Consider the following 21,926-nt stretch of genomic DNA (forward strand, 5'->3'; position numbering starts at 1 on the left):
CCTCTCTAGTATTGTAAATTCACCCTTCAACCAGTATTACTTGAACATGCTAAACGGGAACCAGTAAGATTGCCCAAGCCCACGAAGTATAGAATAGAACCTGGGGTGCCGCACAGACAGATTATCTGTACAATAGCCCTTTGTGGAGCAGCGACCGGCGCTTATGGCAAAAGCCTAAGAGCGCCTCCTAGTGGTAACCTGGGACTTTGGACTAGAGAATTTCCAGTTGAGCTTGGATTAGACATTAATTGAAAGTGCCCTTATGATTGAAGGACATAAAATAATTTTGAAACCTAAAATATCCATGATGTCTTGGGTGATGGTGTAACGCTCCAATAGGGAGTGCAGTGCCCAGAGTAGTTCCATAATTACATGGAAATGGTTCGTACAAGAATATGCTGCCAGGGGAGTGCGGAATTAGCGGTTTTCACAACCAGGTAGACTCTTTTCCGCCGGGACTGATGGAGGAGGAGCTGGTCGGTTCTGTCATCGATTGGACAATGCTCCAGCTCTCAACTGACCAACAAAAAGATGCTTGGTTTGTGGATGGCAGTTCCAAGGCGAATGGACTGCATCGTGTTTGGATGTCCCAATGGCTTCCATTATAGCAAAAGGATCCAATTTAGGATTATGTTTAGCATTTACGTGTCATCACTTTAGTGTTATTCAGTTGAGAAGGTTCCTTCTTTGCCTCTCATAAGTCTTTGACGATTTAATTAAATAATAGTATTTAAGTATTTACAAATTTATATTCTTCTCATCATATAAATTGGAATAATGATTACTGAAGCAGATCTGAATAGTCATACAAGTGAGTATATAGAATATATATTAGTTACCCCAGAGCATGAAGAGTGAAATTCTCATGAGCTAAATATTCACATGATGGATTTTACGGTGTTACTCTAAGTCCACCTAGCATTTCCAGTTGAGCACACCCTTCCTAGGTGAAATGATAGAAAGAATAACAAACCCTTGAGTGCTAGCTCTGTATCAGGTGCTGCCCTAAGCAATTCCGTGTGTGTGTGTGTGTGTGTGTGTGTGTGTGTGTGTGTGTGTGTGTGTTTGAGACAGAGTCTTGCTCATGTTGCCTAGGCTGGACTGCAGTGGCACGATCTTGGCTCACTGCAACCTCTGCCTCCCGGGTTCAAGCCGTTCTCCTGCTTCAGCCTCCTGAGTAGCTGGGATTACAGGTGCGTGCCACCACGCCCAGCTAATTTTTGTATTTTTGGTAGAGACAGGATTTCACCATGTTGGCCAGGCTGGTCTCAAACTCCTGACCTCAGGTGATCCACCTGCCTCGGCCTCCCAAAGTGCTGGGATTACAGGTGTGAGCCACTGCACCCGGCCATGATTCCACGTATGAATTCACCCAAATTTCACAGATGACAAGACTGAGGCTCAGAGGAAGGTAGTAACTTAGCCAGAGTAATAGCACGAGTGTGAGTCAGAGCCAAGATTTGAACCCAGGCAGCGTGGCTCCCACCACCATGTTCTTGCTTGTTCTCTTCTGTGTCCAGGAGATTCCTTCCTACCTGACCTTGTTCTCGACACTCTCTGGTTACTTCTGCATAGCCACAGTCTAAAGCAGTTATACAACCATCCTAGGTGAGCTATGCATTTTTAAAAATTAAACTTTGATTTTGAGATCAGTATCGATTCCCATGCAATTATAGGAATAATACAGAGAGATCCTATGTGCGCTTTATCCAGTTTCCTCCAATGGTAACACCTTCCAGAACAATAGCACAATATCACAACCAGGATGTGGCCATTGACACAACCCCAGGATGTCTCCTGCTGCCCTTTCACAACCACACCTGCTACCCTTGTTCCTGCCATCTATCCCTTCGAGGTTCCTAACCCTGACACTAATCTGTTCTCTATCTCTAGAATGTTGTCATTTCACGAGTGTTATATAAATGAAAGTATACAGTATGTGACTTTTTTTTTTTTTTTTTGAGATGGAGTCTTGCTCTGTCGTCAGGTTGGAGTGCAGTGGTGCGATCTCGGCTTGCTGCAACCTTTGCCTTCCAGGTTCAAGCAATTCTCCTGCCTCAGCCTCCCAAGTAGCTGGGACCAGAGGCGTGCACCATCACACCCGGCTAATTTTTGTATTTTTAGTAGAGATGGAGTTTCACCATGTTGGCTGGGCTGGTCTTGAACTCTGGACCTCAAGTGATCTGCCCATTTCGGCCTCCCAAAGTGCTGGGATTATAGGCATGAGCCACGCCACCCGGCTCCCAATTTGCCCTTTATTTATTTGTTATTTATTTGCTTGTTGCCTTTGTTTCCTGTGTATTTTAGGATGCTTCTAAGTATAAATAAATACGTATTAGAATAAAAGGAAGAAAAAAAAGAAGAAAATATCAATACAAGTTTTAGAAAGTAGGCATGCCTGTCAACAATCCTACTGAGCCTACTGAACAAGAAAACTTTGCAGTCTTTTTTTTGTTTTTGTTTTTTTTGAGATGGAGTCTCACTCTGTTGCCCAGGCTGGAGTGCAGTGGTGTGATCTTGGCTCACTGAAACCTCTCTTCAAGCGATTTCGTCCCTCAGCGTCCCAAGTAGCTGGGACTACAGGCGTGCACCACCATGCCCTGCTAATTTTTTTTTTTTTTTTGAGTCAGAGTTTCGCTCTTGTTGCCCAGGCTGGAGTGCAGTGGCGTGATCTCAGCTCACTGCAACCTCCGCCTCCCAGATTCAAGTGATTCTCCTGCCTCAGCCTCCCGAGTAGCCTGGGATTACAGGCATGCACCACCATGCCCGGCTAGTTTTGTATTTTTAGTAGAGACGGGGTTTCTCCATGTTGGTCAGGCTAGTCTCGAACTCCCGACCTCAGGTGATCTGCCCACCTTGGCCTTCCAAAGTGCTGGGATTACAGGCATGAGCCACCATGCCCAGCCTGATTTTTGTATTTTTAGTAGACGGGGTTTCACCATGTTGGTCAGGGTGGTCTTGAACTCCTGAGCTCAAGTGATCCGCCCATCCCAGCCTCCCAAAGTGCTGGGATTACAGGCATGAGCCACCATGCCTGGTCCTGAAGTCTTGCTTAATCTGTATATTCTAGGAAGACACAGCAGAGCAGGAGCTGCAATCAAGAATTACAATGCCTCAGTCGGGCGCGGTGGCTCACACTTGTAATCCCAGCACTTTGGGAGGCTGAGGTGTTCTCAGGAGTTCGAGACCAGCCTGGCCAATGTAGTGAAACCCCCATCTCTACTAAAAATACAAAAATTAGCTAGGCAAGGTGGCACATGCCTGTAATCCCAGCTACTTGGAAGGCTGAGGCAGGAGAATCACCTGAACACAGGAGGCTGAGATTGTGCCACTGCACTCCAGCCTGGGTGACAGAGCAAGACTCTGTCTCAAAAAAAAAAAAAAAAAAAAAGAATTACAATGCTTCTACGGAGAATTCAATAATTCATTTATAGTGGAGAGTTCCTGATATTTAAATTTTTTTATTACTTTATTATTATTTTCTTAGAGAATTACAATGCTTCTACAGAGAAATCAGTAATTCCTTTATAGTGGAGAGTTCCTGATACTTACATTTTTTTATTACTTTATTATTATTATTTTCTTAGAGACAGGGTCTTGCTTCATCTCCCAGGCTGGAGTGCAGTGGCACAATCATAGCTCATTGCAGCCTTGAACTACTGCACTCAAGTGATCCTCCCACCTAAGCCTCCTGAGTAGCAGTGACTACAGGTGCTTGTCATCACGCCCAGCTAATTTTTTTGATTTTTAGTAGAGATGAGGTCTATGTTGCCCTGGCTGGTCCTGAACTCCTGAGCTCAAGTCATCCTCCCGCCTCAGCCTCCCAAAGTGCTGGGATTCCAGGCCTGAGCCACTGTGCCTGGCTATGTGTGTTTTTTTTTTTTTTTTGAGTCAGAGTCTTCCACCTGAGTCTCCCGAATAGCTGGGACCACAGGCGCACACCAACATGCCTGGCTAATTTTTTAATTTTTATTTTTGTAGAGACAGAGTCTCATTATGTTGTCCAGGCTAGTCTCGAACTCCTGGCCTCAAGCACTCCTCCTGCCTCAGCCTCCTGAGTTGGTGGGATTACAGGTGTGAGCCACTGCATGCAGCAGTTCCTAATACTTGAGTGTCAAGAAATCCTCTGGGGTGTGCTCAGAGCAGGGGGCCTGAAGAATGCTTCTTCTGTTTACAACACACCCAATAGGAATCTGGGGTCATTGTGGCGGGGGGCACAAAACTTGTGACCTCTCTATGAACAAATGCCCCACATGTGAAAAAAAGAAATCTTTTGTTAAATCTTCATATGGATGATGGAAACAATATTTTCTTTTCTTTTCTTTTTTTTTTGAGATGGAGTCTCGCTCTTTTGTCCAGCCTGGAGTGCAGTGGTGCGATCTCAGCTCACTGCAACCTCTACCTCCCAGGTTCAAGCAATTCTCTTGCCTCAGCCTCTCGAGTAGCACCACCACGCCTGGCTAATTTTTGTATTTTTAGTAGAGACAGGGTTTTACCACGTTGGCTGGGCTGGTCTCGAACTCCTGACCTCAAGTGATCCATCCGCCCTTGGCCTCCCAAAGTGCTGGGAGTACAGGTGTGAACCACCACACCCGGCCGGAAACAATATTTTCAATTACAACCTTGTCATAAGTGATATTACAGGTCTTCTGTGGCTGTTTGTCTTTTTGAAAAGATTTTTTCATTAATTTTTTTTCTTTTTTCTTTTTTTTGAGACAGAGTCTTGCTCTGTCGCCCAGGCTGGAGTGCAATGGCAGATCTCAGTTCACCGCGACCTCTGACTCCTGGGTTCTAGCGATTCTCCTGCCTCAGCCTTCCAAGTAGCTGGGAGCCATTAATTTTTTTTTTTTCCAAGACAGAGTCTTGCTCTGCTGGTCAGGCTCAAGTGCAGTGGCCTGATCACAGCTCACTGCAGCCTCAATCTCCCAAGCTCAAGCAGATCTTCCCACCTCAGCCTCTCGACTAGCTGAGACTACAGGCGCACGTCGCCATGCCTGGCTAATTTTTTAATTTCTTGTAGATAGGAGGTCTCCCTATGTTCCCCAGTCTCCCTCCTTGGTCTCATTCAGTTTTTAAGTAAGATTTTAAAAACTACAGGATGAAGGGCGGGCACAGTGGCTCATGCCTGTAATCCCAGCACTTTGGGAGGCCGAGGTGGGTGGATCACCTGAGGTCAGGAGTTTGAGACCAGCCCGGCCAACTTGGCAAAACCCCGTCTGTACTAAAAATACAAAAATTATCTGGGTGTAGTGGCACATGCCTGTAGTACCAGCTACTTGGGAGGTTGAGGTGAGAGTATTGCTTGAGTCCAGAAGGTTGGGGCTGCAGTGACCCAAGATCATGCCACTGCACTCCAGCCTGGGCAACAGAGCGAGACCCTGTCTCAAAGAAAAATAAAAGGAAGCAGTGGTTATTGCATATTGTACTGTACTTGTCTCGCTACCACTGAGTAGAATTTGCATTCCACGTATTTTCATCTTTACCATCCTCTTGAATCTTCAGTCTATCTTCCCTTCCTGTTTGATGTCTTCATGCTTTTCCAGCACTCTTTTTCTGGCTGGTTCTATTTTTTTCTGAGTTGGTAGATGATGCACAATTTGAGTTTTCTGATGATTTTATTCTCAAAGAAGCCTGTGTGGGAGGAGCATTACTAAATAAGGAAGTGCTAGTCAATATCCAGATGACTAGGAATGGATAAAGTATTGTTCCCAACAGGGATCCAGTGTCCCCACGGGATGAGCATACCTTGGATATAGTCAGTCTTCCTATCTGTGCCTCAAACTGCTGTGCTGCTTCTTAAGGAGCTTCCAAAGGGAAGCTGATTTGTGAAGGGAGAACCATCAAAAAGACAGAATTGAATGACTGCAGTAGTGCTTCTTTGTCTTGTATAAGATTTCCTCTTGGGCTGGGCACAGTGGCTCATGCCTGCACAAAATGCCCAGCACTTTGGGAGGCCGAGGCGGGCGGATCACCTGAGGTCAGGAGTTTGAGACCAGCCTGACCAACATGGAGAAACCCCGTCTCTACTAAAAATACAAAATTAGCTGGGTGTGGTGGTGCATGCCTGTAATCCCAGCTACTCGGGAGGCTGAGGCAGGAGAATCACTTGAATCTGGGAGGTGGAGGTTGCAGTGAGCCCAGATTGCACCATTGCACACCAGCCTGGACAACAAGAGCAAAACTCCGTCTCAAAAGAAAAAAAGTTTTCCTCTTGAATTCCATTTCTGCCTGTTTTTAGCAGAGCAGCAGCTTTGGCAGCTTCTCTCTCTGTCTCTCTGTCTCTGTCTCTCTCTCTCTCTCTCATCTGGTCTTTGTGAAATGAGCAGCACTCTGCGTGATTCCATGCAGTTGTCTGTTTCATATGTCTTTCAGCTGCCCTATATTCTGCCTTTCCTGTTTCTTTGTTCTTACATTCTTTTTGTCAATTGTTCTTGTTTCTTTTGATATACAGCATTTCTCTTTCAGTTCTCCTTCTCAATTTCCCTCTTGATCTCTTTGTTCTTCCACTTACCTTTTCAAGTATTTTGGTTAGTCTTAGTCTGTTCACTCTGACAGTGAGGTTCTTGGTAGGTCTTTGATTTGACCTTCCTCTAAGCTCCCTTTGAGGCAATGACATGCCCTGATCTGTTTCCTCTTGTTTAATATATATGACTTTGTGTCAGGAGAGGTAGGTGGTGTATCACAAAACTCAACATTTCTGCACTGAAAGTTTTCCAAAGTGTTACAAGTGTTACTGGGTTCAAATGAGGGATGAAACAGTGACTAAACTTTCTGACTGGCTCCCATTTGCAACTCATGTTTCAGTTTTTAGTTAGTGCATCTTTTGGTTTACTCTCTTATCTGAAATACTTGGGACCAGAAGTGTTTTGGATTTTTTTTCTTATTTTGGAACGTTTGAGTTATATTCACTGATTCGGGATCCCTAATCTGAAAATCTGAATCCAAAATGCTTTAATGAGCATTTCCTTTGAGCATGATGTTGGTGCTCGAAAGGTTTTGTATTTTGGAGCATTTCAGATTTTGGATTTTTTTTCCCCTCTCCTCTTCTGGAAAAAGACAGAGTCTTGTTCTGTCTTGCCCAGGCTGGAGTGCAGTGGCACGATCTCGGCTCACTGCAACCTCTGCCTCCTGGGTTCAAGCAATTCTCCTGTCTCAGTCTCCTGAGTAGCTGGCACTACAGGCATGTGCCACCACACCCGGCTAATTTTGTATTTTTAGTAGAGACTGGGTTTCACCATGTTGGCCAGGCTGGTCTTGAACTCCTGACCTCAGGTGATCCACTCGCCTCGGCCTCCCAAAGTGCTGGGATTACAGGCCTGAGCCACTGCGCCTGGCCAAGATTTTGGATTTTTGGACTGTGGATACTGAACCTGTATTGATTTTTTTTTTTTTTTTTTTTGAGAGGGAGTCTCGCTCTGTCGCCCAGGCTGGAATGCAGTGGTGCAATCTCAGCTCACCGCAAGCTCCACTTCCCAGGTTCACACCATTCTCCTGCCTCAGCCTCCTAAGTAGCTGGGACTACAGGCACCCGCCACCATGCCCGGCTAATTTTTTGTATTTTTAGTAGAGACGGGGTTTCACCGTGTTAGCCGGGATGGTCTCGATCTCCTGAGCTCGTGATCACCTGCCTGGGCCTCCCAAAGTGCTGGGATTACAGGCGTGAGCCACCGTGCCCGGCCCTGAACCTGCATTGCTGTTAATAGCAACAGAACTGTTTGAGGATGCTTCTGTCACTTTGTCATCTTCCTAACCTGCAGCTATCTGTGTAGGCTGTTTATCATCAGCTGCCATGACACTATGACAACTGTGATGCTACTCTTGGCCACTGTGATGACGACCTGAATGGTTTCCTGGAAGTATAGCATCATTCCCCTCTCCTCTTCTGGAAAAAGACACTTGTCATTGAATTTAGGGGCTACCCAGTTAATCCAGAATGATCTCAACTCAGATCCTTAACTACATCTGCAGAGATCCTTTTTCCAAATAACACCCAGGTAACATTCACTGTGCCTGGGTTTTAGGATGTGGATATATCTTTTGGGGGAGTGCACCATTCAACCCACTATAGTTTGTTCTCTAGCCTCCAAATTTATGTCCATCCCACTTGCAAAATACATTCATCCCATCCCAACATACCCAAAAGTCTTAATGCATTACGGCATCAGTTTCTGCCTGTGGATCTGTGAAACTGGAAAACAAGTTATCTGTTTCCAAAACTACAATGGTGGGACAGGCATAGGATAGATATTCCCATTCCAAAAGGCAGAAATTGGAAGTCATAAAGGGTTCACTGGTCCCAATCAAGTTTGAAACCCAGTAGGGAAAATATCGTTAGATTAAGGCCTGAAAAGTATCCCCTGTTGAGGCCGGGCATGGTGGCTCATGCCTGTAATTCTAGCACTTTGGGAGGCCGAGGCAGGTGGATCCCTGAGGTCAGGAGTTCGAGACCAGCCTGGCCAACATGGTGAAACCCCGTCTCTATTAAAAATACAAAAATTAGCCAGGCATGGTGGCACACGCCTGTAATCCCAGCTTCTCAGGAGGCTGAGGCAGGAGAATCTCTTGAACCTGGGAGGCGGAGGTTGCAGTGAGCCGAGATCCTGCCACTGCACTGCAGCCTGGGGGATAGAGTGAGACTGTCTCAAAAAAAAAAAAAAATCTCCTGTTGCTCTGCTCTCTTGGCCTGTGCCTCGCCCATGCCTCTGCACCTGCAGCTCTGCCCTTGGAGTCATTCTTCCTTTGTGTTGCAGGTAGCACATGCTTATAACCAGATAGTTCGATCAGCCCATTTCCTGCCTATAAAGTTTTGGAAGTCTGACAGCCTTCTGTCATTTTGTCTTTTCTCTGTTTCTTTCTGTTTAAGCTGGCAGTGTTTGTACTGGTATAACATTCCCAAAAGCCTTGTCACTCTCCTGTGTGTGTTCCTATTAGAGAAGAAGGCCGTCCACAGAGCTTTCTTGGATAATCCCATCTCTATTCCTGATTCTGCTGAAATGGGTCATCGGATCCTTGAGTATCACAAAGAGCATGCTTTCCCAACAGTGAATTTTCTTTCTTTTTTTTCTTTTTGAGACAAGGTCTCACTCTGTCATCCAGGCTGCAGTGCAGTGGCATGATCACCATTCACTGCAGCCTTAACCTCCTGGGCTCCAACCCAGCTGTCCTCCTGTCTCAGCCTCCCGAATAGCTGGGACTACCGGATTAAGCTACCATCCCCGCCACCCCCCCCCCTTTTTTTTTTTAGACAAAGTCTTGCTCTGTCGCCCAGGCTGAAGTGATTAAACCATTAAACCACTGACCACTGGTGATCAAGTCAACCTTCAGCCACTCTCCCCTCCCAGGAGGTTGAGTATGGGGCTCAAAGTTCCAACCCCAATCAGGCACTTAACTAATTCTGTTTATTTTTTGTAGAGACGGGGTCTCACTTTGTTGCCCAGGCTGGTCTCGAACTCTTTTTTTTTTTTTGAGATGGGGTCTTGCACTGTTGCCCAGGCTGAAGGGCAGTAGCGCGATCTCAGCTCACTGCAAGCTCTACCTCCCAGGTTCACGCCATTCTCCTGCCTCAGCCTCCTGAGTAGCTGGGACTACAGGCACCCACCACCACGCCCGGCTAATTTTTTTGTATTTTTAGTAGAGACAGGGTTTCACCGTGTTAGCCAGGATGGTCTCGATCTCATGACCTCATGATCCGCCCACCTCGGCCTCCCAAAGTGCTGGGATTACAGGCGTGATCCACCGCGCCTGGCCCCTCGAACTCTTGAGCTCAAGTGATCCTCCCACCTTGGCCTCCTACAGTGCTGGGATTATAGGCATGAGCCACTGCACCTGGCCAACAGTGAATTTTCTAATTTTAGCATCTTTTACAATCTGGATAGGCTGAGAATCTCCCAAATCATCAAGTACTGGTTCCTTTTGGCTTAACAGTTTCTTACTCAATGTATCTCTTATGTCTCACATTTTCCTGAAAGCTGTAAGAAAAAACCAGGCCACCCCTTCAAACACGTTGCTTGAAAATCTCTCAGCTAAATAAATACCGAAGTATTTGTGTGGAAAGTACCTCTGGGTATTTCCAGAATAAAATTCTGTTAAGTTTTCTGCCATTATATAACAAGGATGGTTTTTCATCTAGTTTCCAATATCATGTTCCTCATTTCCTTCTGAGTCAAAACTAGAAGCACCTTTAACATTCATATTTCCAACATTTTGTGCAGGATGATGTTTGTATTCTGTAAGATGATAGAAGCTTTCTTAGTTGTGTTACTTCCTTCCTTCTGAGCCCTCCTCAGCAGTGTTTTTTTTTTTTGTTTTGTTTTGTTCTTTTTTTTTGGCAGGATCTCATTCTATTGCTCAGGCTGGATGGAGTACAGTGGTATGATCTCAGCTCACTGCAGCCTTGACTTCCCAGGCTCAAGTGATCCTCCCATCTCAGCCTCCCACGTAGCTGGGACTACAGGAGCACACCACCATGTCCAGCTAATTTTTTGTATTTTTGTTGGTAGAGACGGGGTCTCACCGTGTTGCCCAGGCTGGTCTTGAACTCCTGGGTTCAACCTATCCGTCCACCTTGGCCTCCCAAAGTGCTGGGGTTACAGGTGTGGAGGCATCACCATGTTGCCCAGGCATTGCTCACACTCCTTGGCTCAAGAGATCCTCCTGCCTCAGCCTCTCAAAGTGTTGGGAATATAGGCACGAGCCACTGCTCCTGGCTAGATTTTTTTATTCAAGAGATGGGCGTCTTGCTATGTTGCCCAGGCTGGTTTTGAACTCCTGAGCTCAAGCTATCCTCCTGCCTCAGCGTCCTGAATAGCTGGGGCTACAGGTGTGTGTCACCATGCCTGGCTTAATTGTAGATGTTAATCACATCTACAAAATACCTTCACAGCAACACCTAGATTAGTGTTTGATTGAATAACTGGGGCATATATCCAGTCCAACTGACACATCAAATTGATTATTGCAATCCACCCCTCATTATCTTGGCACCTATACATATCTCTTTAAATCATACTTAATCTCTAAATAAAGATAACAAGCTCATACTTCTGCCTAACATGATGCAATTATCAAGTATACAACTAAAAACACCTTCTTTTCCTCAGAAGAGGAGACAAAGTCTGTGGGTGATGCTCACACTTTCCCCTGATGTCCTGTAACTTAAATAAATAAATATTGTGGTCCAGGAGTGGTGGCTCACGCCTGTAATCCCAGCACTTTGGGAGGCCAAGGTGGGAGGGTCACTTGAGGTCAGGAGTTTGAGACTAGCCTGGGCAACATGGTGAAAACCCATCTCTACAAAAAATGCAAAAATTAGCCAGGTGTGGTGGCGTGTGCCTGTGGTCCCAGCTACTCAGGAGGCTGAGGTGGGAGGACTGCCTGAGCCTTTGGAGGTCGAGGCTGCAGTGAGCTGTGATTGAGCCACTGTACTCCAGCCTTGGTGAGAGAGCGAGACCTTGTCTCAAAAAGTGAATATTGTACTATAAAGTTAAGTATTAATAGTTTTCATGTTAGATGATAAGAGGATAAAAGAGGGAACAAAACAAATACTTGTGATGTATACGCATATATATTTATATATCCACACACATATGCCTAACAAAATAAGGAAGAAATACTCATAAAAATTACAGTCCTGTAGCCAGGGGCAGTGGTGCACGCCTGTAGTCCCAGCTACTTGGGCGACTGAGGGAAGAGGATCCAGTCCAGCCTGGGTAACGTAGCAAGACCTTACCTCTAAAAAAAATGGTATATTGGCCGGGTGCAGTAGCTCATGCCTGTAATCCCAGCATTTTGGGAGGCCAAGGTGGGCAGATCATCTGAGGTCAGGAGTTCCAGACCAATCTGACCAACATGGTGAAACCCTGTCTCTACTGAAAAGAAAAAATTAGCTGCACGTGGTGGTGCATCCCTGTAATCCCAGCTACTCAGGAGGCTGAGACAGGAGAATCACTTGAACCCAGGAGGCGGAGGTTGCAGTGAGCCGAGATCGCGCCATTGCACTCCAACCTGGGCAACGAGAGCGAAACTCCGTCTCAAAAAAAAAAGTTATATATTTATATACAGTGCTAATTTATGCAGCTGATCACATGGTCATAGCTGGTATTTATAACTGCCTTCTTCTACCCATTCCAGATCCCTTTGCCCTCAGCAGACACCTGAGCTGCTTCTTTACCCAATGGGGTGACCCAAACCTTTATTATTGCAGAGTCTGGGTGTATTAGTCTGTTCTCATGCTGCTAATAAAGACATACCCAAGACTTGGTAATTTGTAAAGGAAAGAGGTTTAGTTGGCTCATGGTTCCACATGGCTGAGGAGGCCTCACAATCATGGCGGAAGGTGAAAGAGGAGCAAAGTCACATCTTACTTGGTGGCAGGCAACAGAGCATGTGCAGGGGAACTCCCCTTTATAAAATCATCCATTCTTGTGAGATGTATTCACTATCATAAGAACAGCACAGGAAAGACCTGCCTCCATGATTCAATTACCTCCCACTGGGTCCCTCCCACAACACATGGGAATTGTGGGAGCAACAATTCAAGATGAGATTTGGGTGGGGACACAGCCAAACCCTATCAGCCGGCTACTGTTAGTCCTGCCTGAATTGGGTTGTTGTAGTTTTCAATTGACTTTAATCACAGGGCATTGTAGTGTGCTTTAAGGGGTCTTCTGTGTTCCAGGCCTACTCTTCTTTATCTTCATTGTTTAATAGCAACCCAGTTTCTTTTTTTCTTTCTTTCTTTTTTTTTTTGAGATGGAGTCTCACTCTGTTGCCCAGGCTGGAGTGCAGTGATGTGATCTTAGCTAACCACAACCTCCATCTCCCAGGTTCAAGTGATTCTCCTGCCTCAGCCTCCCAAGTAGCTGGGATTACAGGCATGCAACACCATGCCTGCCTAATTTTTGTATTTTTTTTTTTTGAGATGGAGTCTTGCTGTCACCCAGGCTGGGAGTGCAGCGGCACAATCTCGGCTCACTGCAACCTCCGCCTCCTGGGTTCAAGCGATTCTCCTGCCTCAGCCTTCCAAGTAGCTGGGACTACAGGTGCCTGCCACCATGCGCAGCTAATTTTTGTATTTTTAGTAGAGACAGAGTTTCACCATGTTGGCCAGGGTAGCCTAGAACTCCTGACCTCAAATGATCTGCCCTCCTTGGCCTCCCAAAGTGCTGGGATTACAGGCGTGAGCCACCGTGCCCTGCTGCAAGCCAATTTCATCTTGGTAGTTAGGATCAGATGCTCCAGCCGATACAGCAACTCCCTTCTTTTCCTGTTGCTTCAGAGGCATGAGAAGCCTTAAGTGGCCGTGTGGCAGTCTTAGCTTCCAGTTCAATGAAATCACTGTTGTATCTCTTGGTGGAAGCTTTCCTCCTTTTGGAACAGAGACCCCTACACCAGTGGAGCATAATATCATGAAGGTAGGAAATAAAAATTTTGCTAGTAGGTTACTAGGGGTAATAGTGAGTAGTGCCATTTGCATTTCTGTTTGTTTTTGTGGTTTTTTTTGAGACGGAGTCTTGCTCTGTTGCCCAGGCTGGAGTGCACTGGCATGATCTCAGCTCACTGCAACCTCCGCCACCTGGGTTCAAGTGACTCTCCTGCCTCAGCCTCCTGAGTAGCTGGGAGCCATTTGCATTTTTACCTCCTTGATTCCTGGACCTGTGAATCCTGGCTATGGGAGAAATCACACCATATATTAAATGCGGATTCAGAGAATATTCAGACTCCTGCAGGACATTGCCCCAGCCCAGCAAGGTATTGCCACCTAGCTGGCACTGTAACTGAGTCTTCAAAAAGCATGGTGAGGAACATGGTGAGACTTGTGAATTCCATGAGCATGGTCCCATTGCCCCACTCCTTTTGCTGTGAAATAAGTTCCTTGGTCAGAAGCAATGCTTTGTGGAATACCATGATGGTGGATTTCCTTTGTTGCATAACCCATGTATTCATTCCTTTACTTTCAGCTATTATTTCTTTTTTTATTTCTTTTTCTTTTTCTTTTTTTTTGAGAGAGAGTCTTGCTTTGTCTCTCAGGCTGGAGGCTGGAGTATAGTGTCACAATCTCATCTCAATGCAACCTCCACCTCCTGGGTTCAAGCGATTCTCCTGCCTTTGCCTCCCGAGTAGCTGGGATTACAGGCTCATGCCACCACACCCAGCTAATTTTTGTGTGTGTGTGTTTTTTTTTAGATGAAGTCTCACTCTTGTCACTCAGGCTGGAATGCAATGGTGCGATCTTGGTTCACTGCAACCCCTGCCTCCCAGGCCCAAGCGATTCTTCTGCCTCAGCCTCCCGAGTAGCTGGGATTACAGCCGCCTGCCACCATGCCCAGCATTTTTAGTAGAGACAGGGTTTCACCATGTTGGCCAGGCTGGTCTCGAACTCCTGACCTCAGGCGATCCGCCTGCCTCAGCCTCTCAAAGTGCTGGGATTACAGGAGTGAGCCATTGCACCCGGCCTGTATTTTTTAGTAGAGACGGGGTTTTGCCATGTTGGCCAGGCTGGTCTCGAACTCATGAGCTCAGGTAATCCGCCCGCCTTGGCCTCCCAAAGTGCTGGGATTACAGGTGTGAGCCACCATGTCCAACCTATTCTTTCTATTTCTCTCTATTTGTCACTGATTTCTACCCACACACTGTTGTGGTCCAGGTTGCTGGCAGCAATATTGGTCTAGCAAATGCCTCCCCGTTGGTCTTTTCCCATTCATATAGCATATGGTTATATTGGTACCGAACTCATGGGGTATCTCAACCACTAGACAGTGCATCTGGATTCACTGTCAACCCCAATTTTGTCAGATGGGGTGAAGGCACAATCTATCTCATTAGGCCCATAGGAATTTTGGCATATATATATTTTTAAAGTATAGTTACAGATTCTTGCTAAGGATCATCTCTGCTTCCAGCACCCACAGTTGTAGCCCTGGTCCTGGAACCATTGCAACAAGCAGTAAGAAAGAAAGTTTAGGTAATATAGGGGAGAACTGTATAGTCATATTAGCATCCTCCCCCATCACCTTTACACCTCATCTCTCAGAAAAGTGGAGGAATCTCGGAATCTATCTAGCAAGAATGTTCCATTGATTCTGCTCATGTTGACTGTGAGCACAAACTTGGGAAGGTGTGTAAGCCAGCTCTTTAAGCCCATGTCTCCTCTCTCTTTCTCTCTCTCTCTGTCTCTTTTTTGAGACAGGGTTTGGGTCTGTTGCCCAGGCTGCAGTGCAGTGGTGTAACCTTGGCTCACTGCAACCTCAGCCTCCAGGGCTGAAGCAATCCTCCCACTTCAGCCTCCTGAGTAGCTAGGACTACAGGCATACACCATCATGCCTAGTTAATTTTTGTATTTTTTGGTAGAGATATGGTCTCCCTATGTTGCCCAGGCTGGCCTCAGATTCTTGAGCTCAAGTGATCCTCCTGCCTCAGCCTCCCAAAGTGTTGGTATTACAGGCATGAGCCACATTGCCCAGTTTCTGTTCTCTCTCTCTTTTTTTTTTTTTTTTTGAGACAGAGTCTTGCTCTGTCACCCAGGCTGGAGTGCAGTGGTGCAATTTCGGCTCACCACAACCTCTGCCTCCCGGATTTCAGTGATTCTCGTGCCTCAGCCTCCCAAGTAGCTGGGACTACAGGCGCGCACCACCACACCCAGCTAATTTTTATATTTTTAGTAGAGACGGTGTTTCATCATGTTGGTCAGGCTGGTCTTGAACTCCTGACCTCAGGTGATCTGCCTGCCTGCCTTGGCCTCCCAAAATGCTGGGATTACAGGCGTGAGCCACCGTGCCCAGCCTTTCCTGTCTCTCTCTATCTCTCTTATTATTATTATTATTTTAGAGACAGGGTCTAGCTATGTTGCCAAGGCTCGTCTCAAACTCTTGGGCTCAAGGGATCCTCCCAAGTCGGCCTCCCAAAGTGCTGGGATTATAGGCATGAGCTACTGCGCCCAGCGTTTGACAGATGTTTTAATTGTCCATTCCAATTCTGTGCAAAACTACAACTCTGAGGATGATATGCAACATAATATGTCCATTTGGTGTTTTATCTTTTTGCCCATTGTTGGATACTATGCGCTGTAAGGTGTGTTCCTTGATCTGAAGAGATGTAACATGGCAGTCTAAATTGGTGTAGTATCTTCTGTTTCTTTTCTTTTCTCTTCTTTTCTTTCTTTTTCAAGAGAGAACCTTGCTCTGTAACCAAGGTGGAGAGAAGTGGTGCTATCAGGGCTCACTGCAGCCTCGACCTCCTGGGCTCAGGCGATCCTCCCGCCTCAGCCACCTGAGTAGCTGGAACTACAGGCATGTGCCACCATGCCTGGCTAATTTTTTATATTTTTTGTAGAGATGGGTTCTCCCTGTGTTCTCCAGGCTGGTCTTGAACTCCTGGCCTAAAGCAGTCCTCCCATCTCGGCCTCCCAAAGTACTGGGACTATAGGCATGAGACCCTGTGCTCAGTCATGAGAGCTGTTCATAGGGTGCCATCCATGTGGCAGTAGGAGCTGTCAGTTCCTCTGGTGGTTTCAAAGTTGGTCTTAGAGGAAATGCTGAATACGATGAGTACTGCCTTGCAATCCTCCAGTAGCATGTCCTCGTATAAACTGTTTGCATTATATTATGGAACTCTTCTGGGCATTGCCTTCTTTATTAGAATGTTTCTCTGGCATTACCTAGGACATTATGGGTATTTCAGGTTTCAAGATTATTTTATCTTTCATTCACAAAAAAATCGCCATACCACCACATCTGGAAATTCTCTGATCCAAAACCTCAGCCATTGCTGTTGGGTAGCACTCACAGGCTTTTGCCACAATCTCCAGTCTCTATAAATACAAGTTGCAGACATTTTCAAAATCATGTCTGCCTGTGGATCTTATATAAGGGCTCAAAAGCATCAAGAGAGCGTCTGCTCTTTGCAATTCAGACATAGCCTGCGTAAATATGGCCTTCTTTTGTGCTGTTTAATGGAGGGAAGCTAGCAATATTTTCAGATGTGGAACATGCATCCTGCAAATGACAAGTAACCTGATTAGGTACTGTGTTTCTCACGTAGTACCAGGGGTAGTAGGCAGTGACAGCAGTTCATTTTTTTCTTGCTTGGGGAATGTTAGGGGTGGATCCTGCCCAGGTTATTCCTAAGAATTTCACCATTTGAGTGGGCCTTTGGATTTTTGTCGCATTTATCAACCACCTCTGTTGGTCATGTGTGTCACTATTGTATTTAAGTCAGTCCTAGCTTGCTCTTCAGTTTTTTGTTTTTTGAGACAAGGTCTCACTATGTTGCCCAGGCCAGAGTGCAGTGGCACAATCACAGTTCACTGCGGCCTCCACCTCCCTGCCCCAAGCAAACCTCCCACCTCAGCCTCCCAGGTAGCTAGGACCACAGGTGTGTGCCATCACACCCACTAATTTTTTATATTTAGAGAGACAGGGTCTCACTATGTTGCCCAGGCTGGTCTTGAACTCCTGGGCTCAAGCAGGCCTCCCGCTTCGGCCTCTCAAAGTGCTGGGATTACAGGCAAGAGCCACCATGCCTGACCAAGAACGGTAGCTTTATAGTAAGTGTTGAAATTAGGTATATAAATCCTCTAGCTTTTTTCTTCCTTTTCAAAATTGCTTTGGCTGTTCGAGGCCCTTTTAATTTCCATATGAATTTTAGAAGCAGCTTGTCAATTTCTAATTATTAATTTTGTTTTATTGATTGTGATCAATGTTGTTTGTAACATATGTATCTTAAGGAACCTACCAAAGTTGTTTTCTTTGTGCCCTAGTATTTGACCAAGTTTTGTGAATATTTTATGTGCACATGAGAAAAAGTATATTCTATATGATCAGGGTGTGGTGTTCAATATATATACATCCAAAAGATCAACCTTACTGATTATGTGGTTTAGGTCTTTTATATTATTACTTATATTTTGTCTATTTAATCTGTCTCATTCTGTGAATGGTATGTTAAAAGTCTCCCATTAGAGAATATTTCTATTTCTTCTTTCATTCTTGTAGTTTTCGGCTTATATAGGCTGTTGCTGTTACTTTATTGTTTGCATTTGATAAATTTTTTAATTTTTTTTTTTTTTGGAGTCGGAGTCTCACTCTGTCACCCAGGCTGGAGTGCAGTGGTGTGATCTCAGCTCACTGCAAGCTCCGCCTCCCGGGTTCACGCCATTCTCTTGCCTCAGCCTCCCGAGTAGCTGGGTCTACAGGCGCCCGCCACCACGCCCGGCTAATTTTTGTTTGTAGTTTTAGTAGACATGGGGTTTCACCGTGTTACCCAGGATGGTCTCCATCTCCTGACCTTGTGATCTGCCTGTCTCAGCCTCCCAAAGTGCTGGGATTACAGGCGTGAGCCACCGTGCCCGGCCTAAAGATTTTGTATGGATTTAGAGGATACAAGTACAGCTTTGTTACATGCGTATATTGCAGAGTGGTGAAGTCTGGGCTTTTAGTGTCACCATCACCTGAATAGGGTACATTAAATCGGATGATTAAATAAGCTCCAGACTGGGCACAGTGGCTCATGCCTGTAATCCTAGCACTTTGGGAGGCCGAGGCAGGTGGATCACCTGAAATCAGGAGTTCGAGACCAGCCTGGCCAACATGGTGAAACCCTGTCTCTACTGAAAACACACACACACACACAAATTAGCTGGGTGTGGTGGCAGACACCTGTAATCCCAGCTACTAGAGAGGCTGAGGCAGGAGAATCGCTTGAACCCAGGAAACAGAGGTTGCAGTGAGCCGAGATCACTCTACTGCACTCCAGCCTGGGCAACAAGAGTGAAACTCTGTCTTGAAAAACAAACAAAAAAATAAGCTCCAGAGTCTTGTACTATAATACCCCAGTATCTAGTTATTATTATTTTTTGAGATGGGGTCTCACTCTTGTCACCCAGGTTAGAGTGCAGTGGCAGGATCTCGGCTCACTGGAACCTCGACTGCCTGGGCTCAGGTGATTCTCCCACGTCAGCCTCATAAGTAGCTGAGACTACAAGTATGCACCACCACACCTGGCTAATTTATTGTATTTTTAGTAGAGACTGGGTTTTGCCCTGTTGCTTAGGCTTGTCTTGAACTCCTGGGCTCAATTGATCTGCCTGCCTCAGCCTCCCAAAGTGCTGGGATACAGGCATGAGCTACCTCGCCTGACCAAGATATTGTTTACTCATTATACAAAAATCCAAAAGTTATATCAAGAACCAGGAACATTTCAATTTGAATGAGAAAAAAATCAATGGGTGCCAGCACTGAGATGATACAGAGTTTAGAATTGCTTGACAAGAATTTTAAAGCAGCCATCATAAAAATACTTCAACAATTATGAACACACTCAAAACAAACTTTTTTAGAAAGTTTTCATAAAAAAATAGAAATCCCCAGCAAAGAAATAAAAGACATAAAAAGTCGCCGGGCACAGAGGCTCACGCCTGTAATCCCAGCAGTTTGGGAGGCTGAGGCGGGCAGATCACTTGAGGTCAGGAGTTGGAGACCAGCATGGCCAACATGGTGAAGCCCTGTCTGTACTAAAAATACAAAAATTAGCTGGGTGTGGTGGTAAGCACCTGTAATCCCAGCTACTTGGGAGGCTGAGGCATGAGAATTGCTTGAACCTGGGAGGTGGAGGTTGCAGTGAGCTGAGATGGAGCCACTGCACTGCAGCCTGTGCGGCAGAGCCAGACTGTTTGTTTGTTTGTTTGTTTTGAGATAGAGTCTCACTCTGTTGCCCAGGCTGGAGTGCAGTGGCTTGATATCGGCTCACTGCAACCTCCATCTCTCAGGTTCAATCGATTCTGCCCCCTCGGCCTCCCTGTAGCTGGGATTACAGGCGCGCACCACCATGCCCTGCTAATTTTTGTATTTTTAGTAAAGATGGGATTTCACCATGTTGGCCAGGCTGGTCTCAGACCCCTGACCTCAGGTGATCTGCCTGCCTCGGCCTCCCAAAGTGCTGGGATTACAGGCTTGAGCCACCGCACCTGGCAGACAGAGGGAGAATCTGTCTGAAACAAACAAACAGCCATAAAATAACCAAATGGAAATTTTAGAAATTAAAAATACAATAATCAAAATGGAAACTCAGAAATGGACTCGACAGCAGAATGCAGATGAAAAAGGAATCAATGAACTTAAGCATAGAAAAAAGCCTGCATTACCTATATATAAATGAGTGACTGAATATGATGTTGTGAACCATAACGCCAGTCTAGATATCTAGACTTGGGTTTCAGGTATGGCTTTCTCTAATTCCTAACCAAGTGCCCTGGATATTATTCTTATTCTCTATTGTCTTGACTTTGTTTATTTATTATTTATTTTTTTAAATTTTTTTTAACTTTTATTTTAGGTTTGGGGTACTGTATTAGTCTGTTCTCACACTCCTATAAAGAACGACCTGGGTAGTTTATAAAGAATAGAGGTTTAATTGACTTATGGTTCCACAGGCTGGACAGGCTTCTGCTTTTGGGGAGGACTCAGGAAACTTACAATTATGGTGGAAAGTGAAGGGGAAGCAAGGCATGTCTCACATGGCAGCAGGAGAGAGAGAGCAAAGGGGGAAGTGCCACACACTAAACAACCAGATCTTGTGAGAACTCAATCACTATCACAAGAAGAAGGGGGAGGCCGGACGTGGTGGCTCACATCTGTAATCCCAGCACTTTGGGAAGCTGAGGCGGGTAGATCACCTGAGGTCAGGAGTTCAAGACCAGCCTGGCCAACATGGTGAAACCCCATTTCTACTAAAAATACAAAAAATTAGCTGGGCATGGTGGCATGCGCCTGTAATCCCAGCTACTCAGGAGGCTGAGGCAGGAGAATCGCTTGAACCTCAGAGGTGGAGGTTGCAGTGAGCCAAGATTGCGCCATTGCACTCCAGCCTCAGCAACAAGAGCAAAACTCTGTCTTGAAAAGAAAATGAACAAGGGGGAAATCCACCCCCATGTTCCAATCACTTCCCAGCAGACCCCTCCTCCAACGCGGAAGATCATAATTCAACATGAGATTTGCATGGGATCACAGAGCCAAACCACATCAGGAACATGTGCAAGTTTATTAGGCATTTGGTAAATTTTTGTCCAACCCTTTAATTTTAGCCTTTTGCATGACTGTGTTTTAATCATGTCTCTTGTATGCAGCATAGTGCTGGGCTTTGCTTTATGAGGCAATATTAAACCCTTTTTATTTTATTTATTTTTTCGATTGTATATGTTTTTATTTTATTACTCACCTAAATATTGCTGACCCATCAATAGAACAGCCCAGCCAGACGTACGTAATAGTAATCAAATGCATTTGTCTTTTGTACTTTGCTTTTACATGGAAAACATAGCTTTTACATATTTTTAGGTTTTTTTCATTTTTATTTTTCAGTTTCTTTTTTATTTCAATAGGTTTTGGGGAATGGTTGGTGTCTGGTTACATGAAGAAGTTCTGTAGTGGTGACTTCAAAGATTTTGGTGCACCCATCACACAAGCAGTATACCCAATGTGTAGTCTTTTATCCCTACCCCGCTACCCTTTCTTCTCAGTCCCCAAAGTCCATTGTATCATTCTTATGCCTTTGTGTCCTCATAGCTTTGCTTTAATGTTTTATTAAAAAATTATTATTATTATTTTAAATAGATAGAGTTGGTATCTTCCTATGTTGGCCAGGATGGTCTTGAACTCCTGGCCTCAAGCAATCCTCCCACATCAGCCTCCCAAAGTGCTAGGATTATAGGTGTGAGCCACCACATTTGGCTCCCTTTTTCCTTTAATAAGCGAATTAAGCCCATTCGTATTTATTCGCATTACTGTTAAGCTTGGTCTCAATTCTCTCATTTTATTTTATGTTATAATCACTGTGGTATAAATTATATTTACTGTATTTCTTTCTCTCTCTCTCTCTTTTTCTTTTTTTGAGACAGAGTCTCACTCTGTCACCCAGACTGGAGTGCAGTGGCA

At 45.3% G+C, this 21,926-nt stretch overlaps 1 protein-coding gene and 1 non-coding gene across 3 annotated transcripts in view; both read left to right on the forward strand.

Moving 5' to 3' along the window:
• The window catches only part of ZNF157 (zinc finger protein 157), a 51,459-nt gene that overhangs the window by 18,180 nt on the left and 11,353 nt on the right, over positions 1 to 21,926 (forward strand). The gene's annotated exons all lie outside the window — the stretch shown is intronic.
• Positions 4,129 to 4,257, forward strand: LOC115932555 (small nucleolar RNA SNORA11). The gene has a single exon (XR_004068820.2). It is a non-coding gene; the product is annotated as a small nucleolar RNA SNORA11 (small nucleolar RNA).

This window comes from Gorilla gorilla, chromosome X, assembly GCF_029281585.2.
Source record: "Gorilla gorilla gorilla isolate KB3781 chromosome X, NHGRI_mGorGor1-v2.1_pri, whole genome shotgun sequence".
In the NCBI taxonomy this organism is placed as follows: Eukaryota; Metazoa; Chordata; class Mammalia; order Primates; family Hominidae; genus Gorilla; species Gorilla gorilla.